The sequence below is a fragment of the Clytia hemisphaerica genome, unplaced genomic scaffold (assembly GCF_902728285.1).
Source record: "Clytia hemisphaerica strain Z4C2 unplaced genomic scaffold, Clytia hemisphaerica genome assembly, whole genome shotgun sequence".
In the NCBI taxonomy this organism is placed as follows: Eukaryota; Metazoa; Cnidaria; class Hydrozoa; order Leptothecata; family Clytiidae; genus Clytia; species Clytia hemisphaerica.
Window position 1 is genome coordinate 394277 of NW_027103587.1, and position 23481 is coordinate 417757.

The window sequence follows — 23481 nt, forward strand, 5'->3', positions numbered from 1 at the left end:
TCAACAAGTCAATGCGATCGTGCTTGATCGCTGCTACTTCCTCCCTCGCTCTTGACTTGTCCCACGCCTTTTTGATACACCCCCGAAACCAATCTTCTTCCACACGAAATCCGACAAATCATTTTCTCCCGCCTCTTCCCTTTCATCGGCCACAGCTAACAATTCCGTATACGTTTTGATATTATGTTTCACAATCAAATTTCCCACTTCACGTTCAATTAACTTACGGGGGTTTAAATTGCGAGAAGTTGAAGCGCTTGACTCCCCAAAATTGAGAGACGTTGATGATGAGTGGCCGTGTTTGTTCGCTGCCATGGCATGTTTAGTTCTTGGCGACTTAGTGTCCTCTAGGTTGGGGTGGTCATCGGAGTGGTAAACATCGGTGTCCTTCTTCATGGTGTATTTATACGCTGTATTATAATCAGACTCATGCTCTTGCCTACCGTCACTGAAGTGGACCCTGATTCCGTAGATATCCTGGATCCTGTCTGGAATTGAGGCCCACTTCTTAACGTCGCTCATAAGAATAACGCAGTGGTAGTGAAACCCCCCGTCAGTGTGTCGCTCCATGCAGCACGCCCAATACTTAACTTTCGCTTTGGAGTCTCCGCGGTCCATTTCTCGGTGAAGCATCGTCCCAAAAGATTTGCGGGTTGGAAAAATATTTGCGTCAAGCTGTGAATACGTCACAAAGTGAAGTCTTCTCCCTTTCTTCTTTGCGGGGTTCTTTCCACGGTCACTCATTTTTCTTATGTTAAATTTTTGTAATTATTTCTAAAAAAGTAAATATTACCGTACATACAGGTCTTGTGTTTATTTTGTTTTATAGCCATGTAAATAGGGAGCATTTTTATTAAAAAATTCATAGGTTATGGCTTTGTTTACTTCCCCATCCCTCAAAAAACACAAATCAGTTCTATTGTTGCTTGAAAACGAACGTGCTATTTTGGCTCGAAAAAAGTGTGGTTTTGAGCAATGGAAAAAAGTTGGTTTGTTTACTTTCCATAATGGCGACCTCCCCAACACGTGGGGAGCCCTAAGCAGGCTCTTTTCGATTTTTGAAGTTGAAGCATGCATAGGGGAAGCTCTGTTTTTTTAAGACAATCAAAGACATAAATGTTCAAGAAAACCACTTGAAATTACTGAGAAAACATTTGATAAAGGCCCCCTCCCCCCAAGGGCAATGTTCATTGTGTACGGCCGTCTCATCGTTCAGTGAACATTGCCAATGGGGGGAAAGGGGGGAGACAGCTCGTAATCCTCTCTGTCTCACAATTTATTACCTTGATGTAGACCTAGCTATCAATCATAAAATATTATTGAGGATTGACCACGATATCTGAACAACACTTTCCACAACACCTTCTATGATATAAGGGCAGTACTCCAGCATCTTCATTAACATCTGAACTATATTTTTAGCAAGCAACTGGTTCATTCAAAGACAGCTTTTCTAAGCCTCAGAGGTCTATTGAAAATTTGAACCAAAATTTTTTTAGGACACATTTCTACAACATTATATATACGTCGTCAGAAAAAATTGTATCGAAAAGAATCTTTTTTCACTTCAAATTTCCACATTGTTCTTGAGAAATGCAAAATTATCTGCTGCCCAATCAGACTATACACAGAATGTGAGTTATAAAAATTTCTCCTGGCTGTAGGGTAATTTAAGGTGAAAAGCTGCAATTTTTTAATAAATTTACGGTGAAATTTCATTTAATCACCATGTCAATATTGAAAGATCAACAGTTAGTCCCGCTGCTGAGATCGAAAAAAGTGGCTAGAAAACGATTTTCGTGACACACATCTTAGAACTAACTTTTTTTGGTGGAAACTCACGAATTAGTATATGTAGATTCCAAAATCAAAAAGTTTCCACGATATTATCGTGCAAGTAACGAGTAATTGGCGATTTTTTGCGTTTCCAGGCAAAATTGCAAGGCCTGGAAATTCATGATTTTTGGGGGTCTTCAAATTAAAAAAAGACCTATATCACATGATAGAGCTCTTCAAACTGAGCAAAAAAGTGTATTACACCAAAGTCCCAACTTCTCTAGATCAAAAGTTATGGGCCTATTTGTGGTCAAAAAGGTGTTTAATTTTGCATAAATTAATGAAGATTGTGGGGAAATTCCCTGTATTCCATCAGTTTTTGGAGCTTTTAGAAGCTTTGAAAATACCCGAAGCACAGGCATAGGAACTGATAGAGTTTTCTCTTCCAGTGAAACCTTACAAATTTTTGAGACTCCTTTGCCAGAGGAATTGAGTAATACGCATCCTTCAAGTCCACCTTGACCATTAAGTCGTTTGGCTGGAGGAGATCCTTCAGAAGGTCCAGAGATTCCATCTTGAAGTGCTGGTAGGGTATGTATTGGTTTAGCCTTTTCAAATTGATCACATGTCAATACCCTGCATCCTTTTTCTCCACTACGAATATGGAACTCACAAACTGACCCCTTACTGGATGGACCTCCTGGATTGCCCCCTTTGAAGCATCTCCTTCACTTCTTTCTCCACTAGAATCACCTCCCCTGGTTTCAATGGACACATAGGGGGTATTGACCTTTGAACAGGTTCCTCCATGAAGGGATCCTGAGTCAAAACTTCCCAGTTTGGCAGAAAGTGTTGCACTTTCCCAACAGGACTTATGTGATGTTGTGGTGTTACTGGGAACATCCCTTTGACCGCTGGATGACAGAATCTGAGGTTCTCTACCGGAATAAAATTTGAAAGAGAAGTGTCTCTTACCTCCCCTATACTGTGGCTGTTGTTGATTTTGCCAGCTTGATGACTGCCCTCGACCGCGACCTGAACTGCACTGAAGCCGAGGGCCATGTTTTATCAAAGTTGCGAAAACCTGTTCCTCTCGACATGTGACTTGCATGACCCCTGGGATATCCACCACCACGATCCCGTCTTGTGCCAGATGGTGCAGGTTTTGCATTCTCATTCTTTAATGCAGTAAATGCAGATTTCGCCTTACCACGTACTGAAATGTCTTCAGCTAATGCTCATCAAACGATGGACCAAACAAAGAGGAGTTTCCAAGGTCGTCCAATGTCTCTGACTGAGTTTTTAAAATCTCTTTGACATCAGGTTGGCTGCTAATCAGCTTAGACAACAGAGCTAGGCGTCTCTAATACGATATGTTATTGAATGTCTGGGCCAAAAGAATGATACCTTTGTCAAACAGCCTACATGGCTCCTCAAAATCATCTTCCTGGCCTACTTCGAGCGCTTCACGTCTTGCGTGTTCAAGATTGGACCACACATAGAAAATCGGGCCAAAAACTGTCATAAGGTTGTCTTGAACAGTCTTTAATGTTTTATCAATATGGAGTGCATCAAATTTCCCATTCTCCTGTAACATTTCCTTGATATGAGTGTCCAAGATTGGTACTTTCTTCATATTTATTGGAGGGGGGTACTCGTCCAGTACTCTCTCCTTAAGCTCCTTCTCATTAAGATGTTTAGACAAGTATTTGTTCACGTACACTGCCTGGTCCTCTGCCAGCTCCCAAGCCTTAGCATTTTCTTCGATTAACTCAAACCTTTGGAGTTTCTTCTGCGGTCCAATATCTGAATTCTCAGCATTTCTTTTAGGGGGTGCATCACCATTTTTTTTAGGGGGGCCATCACCATTCTCTTCTTGTTTGAATTGGAGATGAGGCTTCAGCGACATCAACTTGTTGTCTACGAAATAAACGTGAAAACATAATCAGAATCTCCAATCATTAACTGATTGTAAGATTACAACTTGAAATGACCCCACCACTGAATGATTGAAGTATATGACTACTTGGATAACGATTCTTACAATCACGGGATGATTGTTGAATACGAATTTGAAGAGCTGTATAAACTGACTTCCCAATTGCGTGACAATGGAAAAGTATTTCAAATATAAGTCATTAATCCCCCCTCAAGTAATGAGGGAAGCGATTAATATCAAGTTTTTTTATAAAAATAAGTGATTGATAGGGTAATAAAGGATTAAAACCACAAAGTATCACTTACGTTTCTACGGAAGACATGTTGTTTGTTGGACTTTGTTTGCGAGATAAAGCGAATAGAGGGGATGAGTGGGTTTGAGTTATAACTTTTATTTCTTGCCAGTCATGGCAGATATTCCAGTATTTATCTGGCGGAGATTTTATCATCATAAAATTGACAAGTACAAGTCAAAGTTGTCCACAGTGATTCTATCCTAAGTTCCAAATTCAAGACATCTACACTCTGTGGAAGCCATGTTTAAGTGATAATTTCAAAGTTTGATTTCAAATTTTCTGGTATTCTTAAAGGGGAACTAAATTTTTTTTTTAAATACCAAAATCACATCACATACACTTCCAAGGAATGACCTCTGAAAAGTTTTTCTCTAAAAACTTCTCTATCAAAAGATATAGATCTTTTATGTTTACAGAAAACCTTTTTTTTTTTAGCAACGCGTATTGTGTTAGGGAAATAGGTCGAACCATCTGTTTCACGTAAAGTGTTAAGAAAGTAATTGGTAAAGCTCTAAACATTTAATCCATATTAAGTAGAGATTGGAGGACTGGATCAAAAATTTAATGACTTTTTATGGTATACAAATCCTCTAAATGTCATGTGCCTAGTGGTCAATCATACTAAAATTGTTTAGTTCAGCTACAGGTATCCTTCGAGCTGGTATGAACAGAAGTTTTCCAAATTCAAATTTCTCAATTTTATATGGCTTCCACAAAGTCCAGATGTCTTGGATTTGGAACTTTGGATGTCAATATCTTAGGATAGAATCACTGTTGACAACTTTGATTTGAATTTTTCAAATGCTTTTCATGATAGCTATGTTTTGACAAAGTTTCATTTTTTGTGCCGGAATCCCTTTGATTTAGTACCTTTAAATATTAAGCCACCTTAGTGGGTGTAAATTGACTTAGAAACAATAAGTATAAAAGTAGTTCAAACATGGTACTAACAAGCAACGGTAGATAGTTTTATTTTAACAATTTCAGAGATGCATGCAGTCTGCCCTATTAAGAGTTACATACCATTTGAAGGAAGAATAAAAAGTCGGTGTCAGTGAAGAGGATGAAGTTTGTCCGTTTATCGGCAAAAGAGCTATTTTGTGCGGTTTATCGGTTTTGGTAGTCCTGTACGCCCCCACTTACGGTAGCTGGTAAAACTCATACACAAGATCTTCTTCTTTGTTTAAAAGATGCATCCTCGTAATCAATGGCTGAATCACACTCAAAATTGATCTTGAAAATACTTTTAAGGTCATCAACCTCAAGAATACAAGTTGCGGTAAGTTCTGTTGGCATTGTTTGGAAAGTTGTGCATACATTGCATGGTGTCAGAAAGTTTCAAGCCTTTCTTTAATTGATCAAGCGATGAAAAATTATTGTTTTGACAAACTCTTCTTTGGATACATCAACAAGTTCTGGAAGTCCAGCATCGAATCGTTCCATAACACTTGACATTAACCTATGGCTCTTCATCGGACGACTCCATAATTTGGGTCAATTTTGCCTTCAGCTCGTTGTCTGGAATCTCAACTATATGCTTTGGTGTTGCAATGATAGACTGACCCAAAAAATAAGAGACAGCTAGTGTAGAAAGAGTCTGTTGCATTGGAGAGCTGTTTAGTAAGGTCAAACCGATTGGCATACCATACACAAAATATTCTCTTAGTAGCCCGTACCCGTCGCAGCGATTTTTTTTTGTACATGGACGGAAGTATCTTCGTTGGTCAGAAGTAGCATCGATGGTCGGAAGTATCTTAAACTTTGATTCCTGCGCTTTCGATGGTCGGAAGTATCCTTTCTTGACGGTCAGTATCAAAAGCGCACTTTTCCAAATTTACTGTGTCAGCTTGTTATCGAAAACAAACAAAATTACGTCCGTCAGTGGGGGTCTCAGTGATTTACTGCAGGAAATTCAAAAGTAATTTGTAATTACCTACAATACTGAAGAACCTTTTGCTGCTGTAAATGAACATTTCAACTTAGGGGCCGTCGACAAACGACTTTCCTTTTTTTAACGGCCTCAGGCCGTTAGGGTTCCAACCCCCTCCCCCCTCGCTCTTAGCGGCCCAAGAATTTTCAAAAGTAAAATTTTTCTTACAACTTTTTCAGGCTGTTGGTTTGACAGTTTCGAAATCGAAGAGAGGCGACGGAAACAGAAGTCAATAAATTGAATTTACTATTTAATAGTTTTTATTTAAATAATCTTAAAATTTTCATTCATCATTCAATCAATTATCGCAAAATTGTCTCTCTACTTTTCTTTTAAGTCTCTCTCTCCCCCTTTTCTCATGCGTGCTAACAGGAAAATGAGGCGTGGAGTACTTAAAGTAACAAAACGATGGAGCGTGAAAAAGAAACCATTGCAGTGAAATTTCGCAACTCCGTAGAGCCAGTAAAATATTCGAATCTTCACTATTTGTGTTTGTTGCTCCTTAGTAGTCGAGTTTGATTTTGGAAAGTTTGAATGTTTTAATTGAGTTCAGTTTTAAAGATGAGTGGAAAAGATGGAAAGCCTAAGCGAAAAAGACAATTAACCTTGTTCAATACATTTGCACGAGAGAAAACGAATGGAAATGTCATTTATAAGAAACCTAACAATGATTATGAATGCTTCATTGAGAGATTTTGCCTTCGAAATAAAAAGCCTGGAATGACGGATAAGAAAATTTTGACTGACGAGGCCAATTAACTCTGGAGGGAAGTGTCGAAAGAAGAAGGTAAAAAGGAGCGCATTAAAGAATTTTTAAAAGTGAAATCTGGTGAACAGCCATCCGTGAGGTAACAGCCATCCGTGAGGTAAGAGTACCATTTTTATGCACCCCTGTCTTTTTGGGTTTTTTTTTTGCCTTTGATGAGTGAAGATTTAAATTCTTTTGTTTAATGGTCGAAAATTCCGTGGGGCTGGCCAATGTCTCTCCCCCTAAAAATCTGTTATGTGTTATGTGTTTAAAATCAAATGGCCTCAAGGTTTCAAAAGATGAGTGGGGTCATGCGTATTTCCTTTGATAAGCACTGTTTTCGAAAGCGCGAAGTCTAAATAGTCTAAATTTAAAGAGTTTTTTTGTAGTCTAAGCCCTCTGAGTATGAGAAAAGTGTGCTGCCAACCAGAGGAGATATCCTATTAGCAAAGTGACAAGAGCTTTTTTTCGGGCTTTAATTTAAGATATGACCATGCGGGTTATGAATTAAGTGGCATTGATGATTCCGTCGTGAGAACCAAAAAACCTCCCGTTTTCCACAAAGCAGCGTCATCAGAAAGATCGTCTGCACAAGAACAACCTTCCAGCAGTCAGGAAGTAGAACCAACTAGTGATCCTATACCAGAAACAATTCTTGATAAATTGCCAGACGTCTGCGAAGTCACCAGCCAAAAAACTCTATCGTCTAATGTCTTTGCTCAAAGGTTTTTCGTTGAATTCGCAAAAATGTATTGTCCTTCACTTGTCACTGATGACGTACGTTCTCAACAACACGTCCTTCATTGACGCTATTGCTTCTGGACAGCTGATAGTTGATTTTTCAAAATCGTACGATAAATACAAAACAACTCAGGGAAGGTTAAACACGACTTCTGAATTATATAAGATTTTTTCGGAAGTTCTGAAAAACATTGAGGCTCTAAAGGAAACTTTAAAACAAGCTGCTTCAATAAAAATTTCTTTAAGTGCTGGACTGAGTGCCCTCACAGTATCTGCTAAGAAAAAAGAGGAAGTTCTAAAAACCATCTTACTTGAATGTACGTCTGTTTCAAATAAGATAAGGAAATCCAATATCATTTCAAAAATGAATAAACGCCACACCCAAACGAAGAATAAAACAAAACAGGACATTCGTGATACCCTCAACAAAAATGCTTTGAAGCTTAAATACATCTTTGACCTGGCTTGAAGCATTGATTAGAGCAGAGTCAAACTATATTAAGAACATACCTCTTCATTATTCTACTTGTGAGATTCTGGAAATGGCCGACCAAGTAAGATCTGAATTTTGTATTAGTTGTGAATCGTTACCCTAGCCTAGAAATCTAAGCTAGTTTGATTCAGTCACTTGGATAAATCTGATGGTTAAGTTGTGACTGAATAACTAGCTTAGGGACAGTAAACTCGGTAGCTTATCAACTGACAACAACGACAATTCAAATTTCGCGGCGAGGGATAACGTAAACTCACATAATTTGCATAATTATTCGTCGTTGACTTAATTCGTTTCATATCAAAAATATGAAAATCACACCACACACAGAACATAATATCAAAACATTATTTAGAATTTTTTTATTTTGTCTTTTTTTCTATCTTCTGATTGACTCTTATTGTAAGATTAGATAAACAAACTCTCCGTCTTACAGTTTATGGTCCCTTTATGCGCTCCTTTTGTAAAATATCAAATGAAATTCCTTTTGTAAAGTGTGCCGATGGAGAGTGAAGGAAAAATTTGTTCATTTTTTTCAAAAAGTTTTGTTCGTGTTTTATGGAAGTCAACAAGAGACAAATTCGTTTCTTGAGTGATAATTTTGTGATTTGACACAAAAGTATTTTGTATGATTTTTACAAAGCTCATCTTAAAAATAACCTTCAACAAAATAAATAAAAATTACTTTAGACGAGCAGGCTAAAATACCGTATACAAAACAATGTAATCAATCCCCCCCAAAAAAACATTTTCTTGAGTCTTGAATTCGTACAAGTAGCTGTCACTGAAAATAAGCACCGACAGTTTTATTATGTTCTTCGAAAACGAAAGATGTCATTGTCTATAAAATCGAGCATAAAGTCTCAAATTCATAAAACAACAAGAAACCACAACCAGTCAAAAACCAAGAACTGTCTATCATCTATCATCTATCCATTACAGTATAATAAAATATCATGTCATGCAATCCAATCAGAATACGGAACTACAGCATAGGATCTGTACAAGTACCCTCTCTTATATATTGCCACATACGATAGTCAATGTTCAATCAGAAATCTTTACTTTATTATTTGCCATTCTGGAAACAAGCAACTTTTGCTGTCTTTACGACGAATAGCATTCTTTTTTCTTCGTCAGTTCAATTCTTCCCAAAAACAAGAGAAGCACTATCAGGTTGGGATCAGGTCTTGAAAACTTTTTCTGATACAGTATTCCAAATATATCTCTCGGCTCTCTCATGGTAATAGTCTCACATCATAATATAATCGAAGAAAGATCTTGCATTCAATGAGTCCCACCTCTTCTACTCGTTTTCTGATAAAATAATTATAAACTTCTATCGCTCACGAAAACTCCCGATTTTTTACCACGTGACCCACTCTGACCAATCAGAAGCTCACCGAATCCTGCGTTCATATTATGAACGCGCCCTTTCCCTAAGCCAGTATTCGAAGGCAAACTTAAAATCCGTAAATATAAAAAATCTTTAAAGCGCCGAAAAACGCTATATTGCCATAAGCCGTGTGTCCTAGCCTTGTGAATACGGGCTTAGTTAACTAGGCTATCGTTACCCGTCGATCATAGAAGTGCCATTGTTGATATATTGATTGAAAATTTTCCGATCATACATGCCTCAAAATCCAATCAAAGTGTTTTAATCGATGTACAAGAACTATTTCTAGACAAAGACTGTTTCATGCAACTGTTATCTTGTGATGAAAAAGAAATTAGCAAGCCAGAACCCGAAAACGATGAAGGTCAGATTGAGGCTGAAACTAATACCAATAATCAGGTTTATGGACCTAAAAAAAGGATTAGACGAAAACCACTCCATGAAAAGTTTCCAACTCTTGTTCCCTGTGCGACAGAATTCATTAAAGGCCATTCGTTTCAGGCTCATGGAAGAAGGAGAGAAATTACAGGAACTGGAGGGGTTTTACTCTCGCCGAAATAAAAGATCATTTATTGAAAAATGTGCCGGGTTTAGAAGAAATATCCCTTGACACCATTCATTTTTTAACAGTAGAACCTCGTAAAAACTCTTCTAGGGCTCACCGTTATCAGGGCTTGATCGATGCTCGAGTTGCTGGTAAACGAAACCAATATCGAGAAAAAAATTAAAAACCAGCACTTTTTATTCAGTAGAGTGGCATATCGTCAGGAATTTGTCGCTAAATTTCATACAGAGACCCAATTCTACAGTGCTGATGATATGAACAAGTTGCGGATGGGTCCCGCAACCGCCGAGTCCCGGTACCATCAGGTTTTCAGTTTTTTTATGACCACTTATAGCCCAAATTACTGAGGTCATGAGTTCCCTAACCCTGGTTATCTTATCGTATCATCTGGCTATATGTCATTGTCCACTCTAAAATATCTTGAGCCTATTGAAGAGGAGTACACTAGCACCGAGTTGAACGACGTCACTGATGAAGACTCGCTCGAAAAAGTTGATTTTACTATTGATCAAGCAAACAAAACAATGGTAGAAGCAGAAAAATCAACTCAATTAAACGATTCCTTAAGAAAGACAACAGACAAACTAGGAAGGGAACATTATAAAAAGCTATCAGCAGGGCCAAGTTCCATACCACTCCGTTCTTGCAAATTTGACCCCTCTTCAGGCATGACCCATGTAAACGATCTTATGCCAATCATATCAGCCCAGGTGAAAAGTGGCAAAACGATAACATTCATTAAATGTGATAACGGATCAGACTGGAACCTTCATTCACTAGTCAATAGCTTATTTCTATGTCGTCTATGGAAGGTATTAATTAATCTTACGTCTTTAGCCTTGGCTTACTTTCAATCGTCTTTGTAATATTGAAAGACACCCCTGTCTCAGTGACCTGTTGAGAATTTCTTTAGCCATTGGAGATTAGATGACGCTGAGATAAACTGCGAATTGGGGTTAATTTCATATTTTCATAGACTGGGATTTCAAATTCCGTTGTTTACGCTAAAAGATTAGATAAGAAATTCATAAAAATGTTCATTGTTTTTCTCAATAGAAGTTACTTTATTACAGGAAACTGATTTAGATATTCTTGGGATTGTGAGTTATGCCGCTAACTACTCAGCGTATAACGATATTGAGCATTTATGGAGTGCGATGTCCAAAAAGCTCAGCTCCGTTATCCTTCCATCGATCCTAGAAGGAGATGATAAGGAGCCCATCAAACAAACGGATCTCATAAACGAAGAGAGACAGAAAAAGGAGATGCAGGTATGGTCTTTGACCAGAGTTATCCTCAGTTTCGCAAATCATAAAACAGTATTCGTATCACAGACCAAAAAGTTGGGGCTAAACATTAGATGAGATGGCGCTAAACATTAGATGAGATGGCGCTGGGGAGCATTACTAACAGCACTCTTCGAATTTCTCTTGTCAATTTTAAATCACCCTTAATCTCCCTGAAATGATTTATAATTAGGTGTTTGATAATGCCATGGAACTAGTTACCAAAAGATATTGGAAGGACGTCAAGTTCAATGAATTTGAGGTATCAGTCGAATACAAGTCCTGTTTTGACATACACGCCATACGATGATTATTCAGTAATGCATAAGGTATGCACGGTATATATGAATAATATACTCTGGGTTTCTGGCGAAAAAAATCGCGCACACCATACAGTAAATAAAAACTAGTTACTAAAGCTTGTTTATTTGGTTTTATCTTTTCCTGTCTTAACTTTAGATTTTTAGCACATGCATTCATATCGCTCTGTTATACAACTTCGATTTTCATTTTAAGCTTCTTACTGGACCTGAAACCAATTTGATAAATACGAAAGACACCATGAGAGAGCTGAGATTCATGTTTTCGCACATTGATCGAAAGTCCAACGAGTTGATATCTCGAAAATGCTGTAGTCCGAGGTGCTCGCATTGCACAGCCCACCCATTCCGTGCAAGAAAGCCTGGGCCTTTCTGAAAGAAGGGGACTTCCAATGGCCGAATCCACTACCATCAGTTGATTTTCCTGGGCACTATATTCATGGAAATTTCTAAAATTGAAAACGATCAACTAATTACAGGTAAGTACTGCTTTTTAATCAATATGCTTCATAAAGTAACTTTATTTATTTATTAAAGAATTACAGTCCAGGCACACGAGGGCCTCTAAACCGATCTTGTACAAAAAATCTTTTTTAGGTACAGTTTGTCACGAGGACTTCCCTGCACCCTCCAATTTTCATTCGACTTGGCTTTATTCATCTCATCTGCTCTTCTTTTCCATTCTTTGATTTGCTCTCTCTCAATTTTCGTTAAATCGTCGGTGATGCTCAATTTTACGTACTTCTCGTGCTGTCTTAGTCAGTCAACTTCTTCATGAAGCGGTACTTTATATGGCTGTCTTTGAAGGCGACTTTGATTGGACGCACACCATTTGATTGTTTTCCAACTCGAGAGATGAAAGTTGTTTGAGTTTTTACGTTGACGTCGTTCAAAAGTTCGTTTACGAAATCGATATCTTCTTCATTTTCTTTTTCACGCACCCCGTGGATGATGATGTTTGCGTCTATTGACAGCTTTCTTTGGTCTTCGATTTGTTCTTCGACTTTCTCCCTTCTGAGTAACTGCTTCATGTTGTTTAGGTTCAACGAACCATTTACTTTCGCAGCGTCGGCAAAACTTTTTGGTTCTTTAGCCACTTGGACTTTCGAAATCTTAGCATTCACTGTCTCTTCAATTTTAGTGGATAGCTTCTTTTCCAGGACGAAAAATTGGCTCTGGATTAGATCAGTTACTTGATTTTTGTCTTTTAGGTATTCCTGACATTTTGCCTTTAAGTCCTTGACCACGTTGTTAAGTCTCTTTTCATTCTCACTTTTATGGTGTATTATGGTTTCACATGCATCAATTTTTTCATAGCTATGTGTACAGCATTCTATTCTTTCTACTTGATGATGGATTTTTATGCTGAGGTCTTTTGCCGGAGAACAACAAGTTATGCATAGGTACTTTCTGTAACCTTTATTCAAAAACATATTCAGCTGGTATGGTGGTAGTCCAGTGCAGGCATAATGTAGCATTCTTTGACATTTATGGCATTGAATCCTCATTTTTTCATTATCTTTAATGCAATTATGCTCCGTACAACGGTTGTTGTCAATCTCATCTTCATCAAAGGTCAGGTTCTTGTCAGGTGATCCCAGTTTTTGTCGAATTTTTGTTGTTTTTTCCATTTTTTAAAAGTTCTCCATTTTTTTGAAAAAACGAAGAGCACAACCTTTCTGATTGACGTCAAATTTTTATATCTTGACTTTTTAACTGATGCACATCATTCAAAAGAGGATATTTCTTTCCAGGGATAAAAGCTTTAACAATTAAAACGGTGAAATATCAAAACCATTTTTCTTATAGGAAACTGCTGTCGGAAACTGCCCGTATTGTACCTACGTGTTCTTATCGGATGCTGAGAAAAAATGGCATATGGCTGTAATTCATCATGACCATAGAAAAGTAAGCATATTTCTTGTACAGTCTAATGTCTTTACGCAAATAATGAATTGGTAAGACTGAGATTTTTTAACAGACGAAAACGTTACTTTAGAAGATTGAATTCTTTCTTTAGAGGATGGAAATGACATATCGACAAAGGAGCATCGTTGCTTGCACGTTTTATCTTCGAAAGATGGATCCACTAGATGCAACCTCATTTTTAAAACGGAGAATCAGCTAAAAGAACACCGTAAAGCAGCAGGCCATCTTCGTCAAAAACGTATCAAACCAATCGAAGGGAAAGTTGTTCCTGAAAAACAGCTTAAAAAAGATTTTTTCAAACTGGCAATCTGGTATCTGGTATTGCTGGTATCTCGAATAGGTGGAATTCTTGGTTTCTTCCTCTCATGAAGAAATTGATTTCGAATAGACCAATATTTCTTTGATCCTATGTTAGGATCATAAAGGTTTTTGGCTAGACGGGAATAATAATTTTTCTTTGCATCCCTGACCACCCTTCTACATCTAGATGGACTTTGGGAAAGGAGTTCACGATCTTCATGTCTCCTTCCATTTTTGACGTAACGTTCGTAGATTTTGGATTTATCAAGAAGGGGGGGCGTACAAGACTTCCAAAAACCGATAAACCGCGCAAAAATACCTCTTTCACCAATAAACCGACAAAATTTATCCTCTTCACCGACACCGACTTTTTACTCTTGCTTCAAAAGGTCTGTAGCTCTTAATAAAGTAGACTGCATGTATCCCCGAAATTTTTGTAGCAAAACTAACCCATAATCCCCAATGCATGCTGGTAGGAATTCAAATTGTTGATTAGGAGGTAGCAGGAGGCACAACCATGGTTTGCGCCGACGGAAAATTTTAGGCTAAAAACGCCCTTTTTAGACACTTTTTTTCCAAAAATAAGCTGGCTTAGTGAATCAATACTATTCAATACGGGTTTCTGCATTTATTATGTTGGTTGCCCTCGATGGAGAAAACTTTTGTATTTTCTCAACCCTCCATGCGAGCGAAGTGAGCGAGAGAAAAAATAGATGGACTTATTTGTGCCGAGATTTGTGCAAGTTACTTGTCCACGATTTTAAACTCAAAAATTATAATCTCTAAAATCGTGTTTGGAAAAAGCATCTTTTGAGGCCCTAAAAGTGTTACTGGACTGGACTATTTTATTTTCTGCTGGTCATATATACACAGTAGAGTGGTGGGTAGGTCAAGGGTGGGGAGGCAAAAGTAGAATTTTGGCTGAAGGCCCTCCCCTAGGCATATTCTGGCGCCCCCTTTTTGATCGCATTAGTATACCGAAATTTGTTTAACTTGAACTTTTGGTCGAGCGAAGCGACAAAAATTTGCGACATTGTTTATCGAGATGAATTGCGTAAAGTCAATTAAAGTATAATGATACTGAAATGCGAGCGAAGCGAGCACAAAATTTTCGACTAGAAAAGGAACAAAATAAAACCACGTTAAATTATTTTAATAACTTTATAGAATTATAACAACCATAAAATCAGGCATATAATATATGACAAATCTTGTGAAAAATTCCACATACGATCCTTGAGGAACTATTATTAGTTTTGCCTACAATCAGGGACAAAATACTTGGCACAAAAGGGAAATTCACCGGGGTGTTTTGAAACCACAATCGATTTGTAAGTGCTCTTAAGTAGGTTCGAAGGGTAGAGTTTTAACGCTAGACTTAAGACTTAGGACCTTAGGATCTGAGGATCCAAAAGTTTAAAAATGGTCCAGTAGGGCTTGAAATATAGCCTAGAAACCAATAAATCCCTCCCAGATGGAATAATCGATGAAATCAAGTTGAGGGCTTGAAATTGACATTCTCGCTCGAACTTCAATTTCAATTGGCACGGATTGTCTTCTAAAAAATTCAATGCAAAAAGTTGACTCTGATTGAGGCGAGCAAGGCGAGGGAAATTTTTTTCCAAAATAGAGCTTAAATTTGAACAAAAGTTTAGTAAAAGGGCGCCTTAAAGGGAAAGGGGTGCTGAAGTTACATACTAAAGAGCAAATACGAAAGAAAACTTCCTTCTTTTGGCGCCCCTTCAAAAAGCCTCCACCCCCCTACCACCATGCTACAATTTTTTCCATCAGAGCTTTACTAATGGGCTATTGCTGAACATATGTTATTCAACTAGGTCACTCCTGGTGTTTTCTGCGAGCGAAGCGAGTTAAGAAAATTTTACTTCTTGATTTTTGATTATTTATGCACAAGGATAATCAATTATCAGAAACCGACTTATGTGATAATCACCGAAAACCGCTATTTTTTGATTTTTTCACCGATAAACCGAACAAAAACAGCTCAATCACCGACACCGTGATGTTTTCCCTTCACCGATAAACCGCCATATTTCGAGCTCTTCACCGATAAACCGACAAAAAAAGGGCCGAAACCGACAAACCGCGCAAAACCGCTTTCCCGTACGCCCCCCACCAAGAAGAACTCTCTTTATCGCAGTCGTCATCCACGCCGCATCTTTGTTCCTGTCTGATATAATTTTGTTTGGCACTTAGAATATAAATTTCGAACAGGCGAAGGAGAGCCAGGGCCTGGAAGTTCTGGTCTGTAAAGTATCCAAACGGATTAGGTAGTAAGTATTAAGTAGTAGGTATTAGGCGTTTTAGACCTGCCCTTTCGACTACATAAGTTTATTACTGTCTTGATTTTACGTGATTTTAATGTAGTGAAATGTTGTAACAAAATGAAGGTCTTTATACGTGAAGATAAGGATCCGGAAGTAAAATGCTAATAGGGTGATTTCTGGCAGCCTTTGATTGATATTAAGACACAAATGAACAGGAAAATAAATTTTCAGTGGGGGATTTTATGAAATATCTTTCAATTAGATCACTTATTTTTCTTTTACAATTCATGTTTTTTCTTTCAGTTTCTGGTCGATGTTTTCCAACTACTGATGGACCAGGCTGTGCTTGACGATCTATCAAAACCATAGATGCTGATTTCTTTAGTCATCTGGGTGGCCATCCGCTCCTGTTCTTTCTTTTGTCTCATGCATTTTCATTCTAGGGAGAAGCCAGCAGCTATAAAATTATCTTATTTCTTATTATTCATCGCGCAGAATTGATGTTGTTTATGTTGACATTTAAAAAGTTCTATCCGGGGGTTTGCACTTTTTGTTTTTTCTTACTTATTACGTCACAAGTTAATTGCCGTCATTTGATTGGCAGCCGTCTACATTTGTGCGCGATTTGATTGGATGGCGCAACGTTCGATAAAACAATAGAAATCAAATATTTTGTGCACGCGTGTTCGAATTGAAACTGCTCAATTTTTTTGGAATAATTTTTGAATTGGCAAGCAGAGAAGCAAGAGGAACATACTTGATAAACAAAATGTCTCTTCGATTAAAATCCAAAACGAAATTAAACTACAGTGGATTGCATCATTCTAGCACAGCAAGTGAGCTAGAAATTATGGAATGGAGATCGATAAGAAAAAGAAAGGATGTGTACCAAGCAGAGGAAGTTTTAGCTGAGAAAAGAGTGAGTATATTTATTTCTGTGTTCTGTTGTGTTGTATTTTCCTTTGTTTTTTCAAACAAGCGACTGAGGGGAGGGAAAATTTAAAGTAATATTTTATTTTTATTTTTTCTCTTCACTTCGAAACAAAGTCTTTTAAGTAGATAAGGGGGAGGGTTTGCGGAACAAAGCGATAGAGTGTGATAATATTCTAGATTTTTCCCCTGTCTCTTTATCAGATTGGAAAAAGAACGTTCTATCTGATCAAGTGGCTGGGATGGAGAAGTGAAGATACAACATGGGAGCCTGCTTCCAATATTCTTGATGCTGCTATTATCCAGTAAGTGCTGTTATCGTAGTTGCCACTATCATTTTTATGAACTCAAAAAATAATGTAGAAGAATCTTGAATTAATTTTTCACTTGTTTCAGTTGTTTATGGAAATCTCATATCATGTTGCTTAGGAAAAATACTTATATAGTATATATTCATGCAATAAGCTAAGTAAGTAATAGGCACACTTTACTATTACTTTTACAGGTTCTGGGAATGCCCTGCCCCTGAAATGAGGCAAGTATCTTTTTATGTTGAAAGGCTCCTCTCTTGTTTTGAGGCCTCCCTTAAAGAAAGGTTGAGAAGTGTCAAGCAGCTCGACTTTCCTGTCAGCATATTTGATTTCTTTTTAATGGGAGGGGGTTGGACAAAAAACGGGGGTACAAATCTCTCAACAAAGATGATTTTGACCCTCAATGGTTCCCGAAAGATTGGCATACAGGCCTTATAAACAAGAGAGGGACCAAAACTATGATTCGGTTTCCAATAGTTATGCGGAGTTTCCTTTCCAAGTCTCCCAAGCTTTTTCAAAAACAAAAGTCAGGGGAGATTTTTGAAAGGAAACGTCGTATAATTCAAAGGATTACTGTAACAATAGTTAAAGATACGTTTAATTCTTATTGATTTTTTTATTATTGATTTTTCTGAAATATATCTATCATATACCAGGCTTTTGCCAGTTAAATGGATGAAATACTCGTTAATGGTAGGCTTTTTATCAAAACAACTTGATTACCAAACAACAAAATAATATAACTGTGAACATTAAAAACACAGTAGTGTGTGCAACTTTTCGAAAGTTGTCTTTATCAAGTCGAATAATAACTGGACAGATGAAATATATAACCTGTCGTTTAAGGCTAAATGAAGAAGCTAACCTGCTTTAGAGGCTAGATTGTAGTTAGAACTCAGAGGCAAGCTTTTTATCCAGAGTGCAAGAGGCTAGTTGTCAGTGTGTCATTTTTAGGAATTAAATTGGTAATTATTGTGTTTTTTTTTTTTTTCATGCACCATTATGAACAATTCTCCACGCTCGAATTGTTATATGTTTAAAAGGTATGTATGAAAATATTAAGCTAATTGTGATATATGTACAGCAATTTTATAAAAATAATTAAATTATTAAAATTTCTATGAACATGGAACAAGACTAACAAATATCATCGTACCTTTTTTCGGGCAGAAATTTTCACAGGATTTAATTTCACGGTTCACAGCTCAAAGTTCACAGTTTCGCGGGAATTTAATTTTGCAGTTTAGAGAATTTTTGTTTACAATATTACCTTTTTTGCCCTAAAATGACCAATTGTAGGGGTGAAAATATCTGTGTTTCGTGGATTTGTCAAACAACCCGAAATTAAATTTAGCAAAAATTTCTTCCCTTAAAGTAACCTGATTGGAACCATTCTCTATTTCAATTTAGCAAATTTTAGAATTTAAATGAAAACTGTTAATATTTTTTTTTCAAAAATGTAGACATCGATGATGTTGAATTTGGCTACGCTTCGGCCTTCTTGAGGTATGATCTTTTTTTTCTTTCAAAACCACCCTCTTCTTCCAGGCATCTCATTCTCTTCTCAACTTTCAAAAGATTGACACATGCATCCTTCCTATTGATTTTTGAGTGAAAAATCTTCCTCAAATCATCATTTTTCTTCTCGACACTTGTAAAATTAAGTTCCAATCAAATGATAAGTCGAATATGTTAAAAGTACCAAAGGGAGAGTGTAATTTTAATTAGAATTTATAATTTACCTTGGCCAGAGAAGATTCGCAAGGTTCCATATTTTCGCAGAATGTCAGGGACAAGCTTAGCCAAAATATGGATGCAGGGTGTCACAGGATGGCTCCAACTATATCCACAACCGTTCATCTTCTTGAGCCTACCAATCCACTCGTAGGTCTAAAAAATAATTTTGATTTCATTTCAGGATTGTGTCAATTTTGTATCATCATCAAATGTATGGTTACGTAATGGAAAGTCAATAATTTTAAAGATTATTCACCTTTTGTTGGAATGTGTCAATTTCTTCCTCTGTCAATTTTGGTTTGTTGATTGTGTCGTACAGTTCTTCAAAGACCTTATCGTAAAAAGGTAAAAAAAAAACATTACAACAATGTCTCTGCCCTAATTTAGTAACTTACAGTCACCTAACAGTATTATTCAAAGATATTTGATAAGACTTAATAAATAATAATTGTTATAAGACAGGTTTATTTTAATAAAAATCTAAGGTCTGTAGTAGATTCAAGATTTTGGCAGTGACTCAATTTGCAAAAGATTTCAGCGGATAATTCGCTGAAATTTCATCAAATTTAATAGATGTTTATACCTTCCAAAGTTGCTGTGTTGGTAAGACATCTTTCTCAGGGAGCAATTCACTAAAGTATTGTGGCAACTTTCTTAGCATTTTCTTCTTAGCTGTTCCCATTAAGCTTGTCCATTCAAGTTTCTTTGATTTCTTCTCCCTCCAAAATGTCAGTGTGACCCCAATCCTTTTCATCAACTCGATCAGTTTATTTTCCAAGACGTTGTTGCCATTTTTCTATGAATAAAAAGATTGTATTTTATTATTATTGTTTAAAGGAATAATCGGATGGTTTGAGATATTTAGATTACAGAAACCTTCTGTGGTCCCTAGTAAATCCTCAAAGTATTTTTGTGTAACAATTTTCCAAAAGATGAATCCCACATGCCAAATATTCCAAACCATCTGATTATGAACCTTAATCTTTTGGAAAAGTTACCGTTACAGATTATATTTCTGCATTTTCAGATAACCATACCTCATCTTGGTCAATTATCGTGTGAAACAGTCCCTCCTCTAAACGATCGGTTATCCGAAGTAGCAAATGAAGCTCATCTACGATATACTTCTCCAAACAAACGTTCTCAAGAAGCCTGTCATCTTTGCACCCTGGTTGTTTCTTCCAGTTTGAGAAGGTTCGTTTCTTGCCAGATTTTAAGGGATATTGTCTGAAAATAAATGAATTGATTACATGTTTTTTTATTAAACATATAAAAATCCGAAAACAGGCTCTCGAGGGATGCTTATATCCTAATACTTAATACTTCTTAAATACTGCTATACTACTATACAGTACTGTAATACTGCTTATATCCATACTACAATGTTGCTTATACTTTTTTCATAGGCTCGAGGTAATGCTTAGCATATGCTTAATTTTTCCCCATATCTGAGCTTCTAAAAAGAACATGTATCCCGTGATATCTTTTTGAAATACTGTTTCAATTTTAGAAACTTTTTGATTTTTTAATTGTAAGATTTTTTGAAAAATTATATCACACATCTAATCAATGTAATATACAAGGACAGATTTGGGAGCTAAAATTACTGTTTTATTTTTAGTACTTACCGGTCGTCCTTGTTGATGTCGCAATAAATACATGCATTGCTTGATGTGGCTGCTTTCATGCCAAGCAACATCAGAAGAAACTAGAAAACAGGTGATAAATTTTTTTCAGACATAGGGTCTTTTTTTAAGGCAAGCTTGAAAGAATATGATAAGAATAGGAGTTTTTTCAGGAGTTGTAGTTGATTACCTTGTAATCACCACCAATGAATAAATTCACATCCAACTCCTTTCCATCTACCGTGATCTTTGGGTTTATTGCCATGTCGTTGATGTCTTTGATGACGTCAGCAAAACTTTCGTTCAGACATTCGTAGCTTTCTGAACCCATCCCAACACCTATAGCATTGTTACCTGAAAAAAAATCACACATTTCATTATGTTCTTTTTGTTCTAAGAGCCTTTTGAAGGTAAAACAAAACGTAGCATTCTAAGTATATTATAGTTTATGCTTGCGAAAAAATTTTCCAACTTGCTAAAATTTCTACGCACCTGAACTTTTCAATTGTGATCCAGTTGATTCTATCACCGAGTACGATAATACCACCAGATTGGACTTCCGTGTTAACTTGGTACCATCCCCACTAACTTTCAGCTGTAAAAAAACGAAAGACAAATAAGAAATAGCAAAGCATTGTTAAATAAAACACGCTTTTTCTTTTATAAGAATACCTTCTATAAGAATATCAGGGTGAGATTTCGGGTTAAAAACAATAGGCCTATTGTTTAGAACAATAGAAAAATAAGAATAATGCTCACCCTCAACCAAAGTACACTATTCTTATTAAAAGAAAAAGCGTGTCAAATCTATTTTTCCAAGAATAACAAGAATAGCAATAATGATAGCGACAACTTACCATAACCCTTTTCTCTGCACAACGTATTCTAGCATCTCTTTCCAGCTCATCTTTCAGCGAACATTGAGCCCCAATGATTTTACCCTCGGTCCTCTGGATCTCAAATGTGTCTCCGATTTCCCGTAGTCGTTTTTCCACCCTGTGCGTCCTTGGTAACTCTCCCGCCAATTGCGTGAGTTTGTGGTACGCCTTGAGTGAGACAGTGTGTCGGTCTAGCACGTACGAAATAGCTTTTTCCCTCTCTATTTCAGATAAATCGTCACCTGAAATTGAAAGAATACGTTAAAAGAATACGTTATATTATGATGCTTGGAGAAACGATAACATATAGACAAATCATCTGTTTTACGAAACTTACCGGTTTTCCACTCAAAGGATTCGTCGCCTGTTGATTTTGATTGCTGACTAGATTGATCCGTGGACTGGCTGGATTGATCCGTGGACTGGCTGGATTGATCCGTCGATTGACTTGACTCAGTCCAAAGTGACGATTGTGAAGGTGAATCTGGTGGGCATAAGAAGAATTCGCAATTTTTCAAAATAAAAAGATATTTGAATAGTTTGGATTCATTCAATTTCATAATTCCCGTCTCAAACCAGATATACACTCATTACCCAGCGTTCTAGAATTGTATATGAGTTCTGTGGTTGGGGGAGGCTGCCGATTCAAAGGTTAAATTAATGCCATGTGTTTAACTACGCAGTCAATACCTTTATCGAGGGTTACAGTCAATTGTGTGTCAGCAGCAGTCGTCAATTTGATTTCATTTGCCGAAAATCCAAATTACCCGACTACGTCATTTATTCCATTCCTATAGAATAAGCATAAAATAATCCTTCAAACAAGTCAATTTTTCGAAAAGAGAATTTTTCCATGTTTTAATTCTCCCTGTCTTACCATAGTATTTTCAATGGAATAAATTTTAGCGATCTGACCTGTTGTCAAGGGTAGTAAAAATCCAGATCGAACGAGAAGAGGAAACGAAAAACCTTTTCCCGCTAACAATAATCCAAAAGAGATATTTCCAAAGTTACAAAAATACCTGATTTGATTTAACCTTCGGTACTTTTGTCTTTTCCCAATTTCTTCAAATGATTTCGGGTTCGTTCTTATTTGTTTGGATGTGGAGGTTGTCTACATAAAAAGTTTAAAAACAACGCCTATAAGGCCTGTCTGACTTTTGCGTTCTCGTTTCAAAACACCACTGCCTCGTAGCCCCACGGGAACTTTTCCTGAGTGGGGATAAAAATTCCTACGGAAATCACAGTAGGGATAGAAATTTATCAATTGAATCCAGGGTACATTCCCACCCTTTTCCAGTTGAGCTGGGGTCTGTTTTACAGGGGTTTTTCCAAAATATTCGTCACTATTTAGGCTACAATTATTTTAGAAGTGTTTCCACTTTAGAAAGCGCAGGTAGCAATTAATTAGCGGGGGGGACTGCTATTAGGTACCCGAGAATAGATCTTTTCGAATTGTTGTATATTACGGAAATATATATGGAAAAAGAAAATTATTTTTAGACACGTACCAGTTTTGTTTTTTCAACTGTTTCCAAATTATTTTGGATAGACACGAAGTGCCACTTTCTTCTTAGGTCTTCTTGTCGCTTCGAGTTTTTGTTCCTCATTGCCGAAATGACCCTAGTCCCCAAAACACGCAAACTTTTAGTTGTTTAATTTTAAATCAAAATCTCCGAGGAAGGTGACTATCCTTTCGTTAACATCGGCGACGTCCATTTTCGCCAATTTTTTTTACTCTTCTCCGTCGATTTTCAACTGAAATTGGTCTTCTGGAGATACGGGAGCCAAAAGAATCAGATTGCCAGTTATGTTTTAATTAAAAGATATCGAAAACGAGGGTAAAATATTCACAAAATACCACAATTCTTCCGTCAAAAAAAACTTTTCTCAAAATATACCCTTTTGATTTTTTTCGTTCGAAAATTCGAAACATACTGAATCATTCGAAAATGGGTTTCCCGCGGGTGGGAAAACTTTCAAAAGCAGCCACGTGT

At 37.0% G+C, this 23481-nt stretch overlaps 1 long non-coding RNA gene across 1 annotated transcript; it reads left to right on the forward strand.

Annotated features, from left to right (window-relative positions):
* The first annotated feature begins 19291 nt into the window (after positions 1-19291).
* Positions 19292-22320, forward strand: LOC136801392 (uncharacterized). Its single transcript, XR_010845849.1, has 4 exons — positions 19292-19326; positions 20009-20175; positions 20603-20700; positions 21715-22320. It is a non-coding gene; the product is annotated as an uncharacterized lncRNA (long non-coding RNA).
* Positions 22321-23481: the final 1161 nt, after the last annotated feature.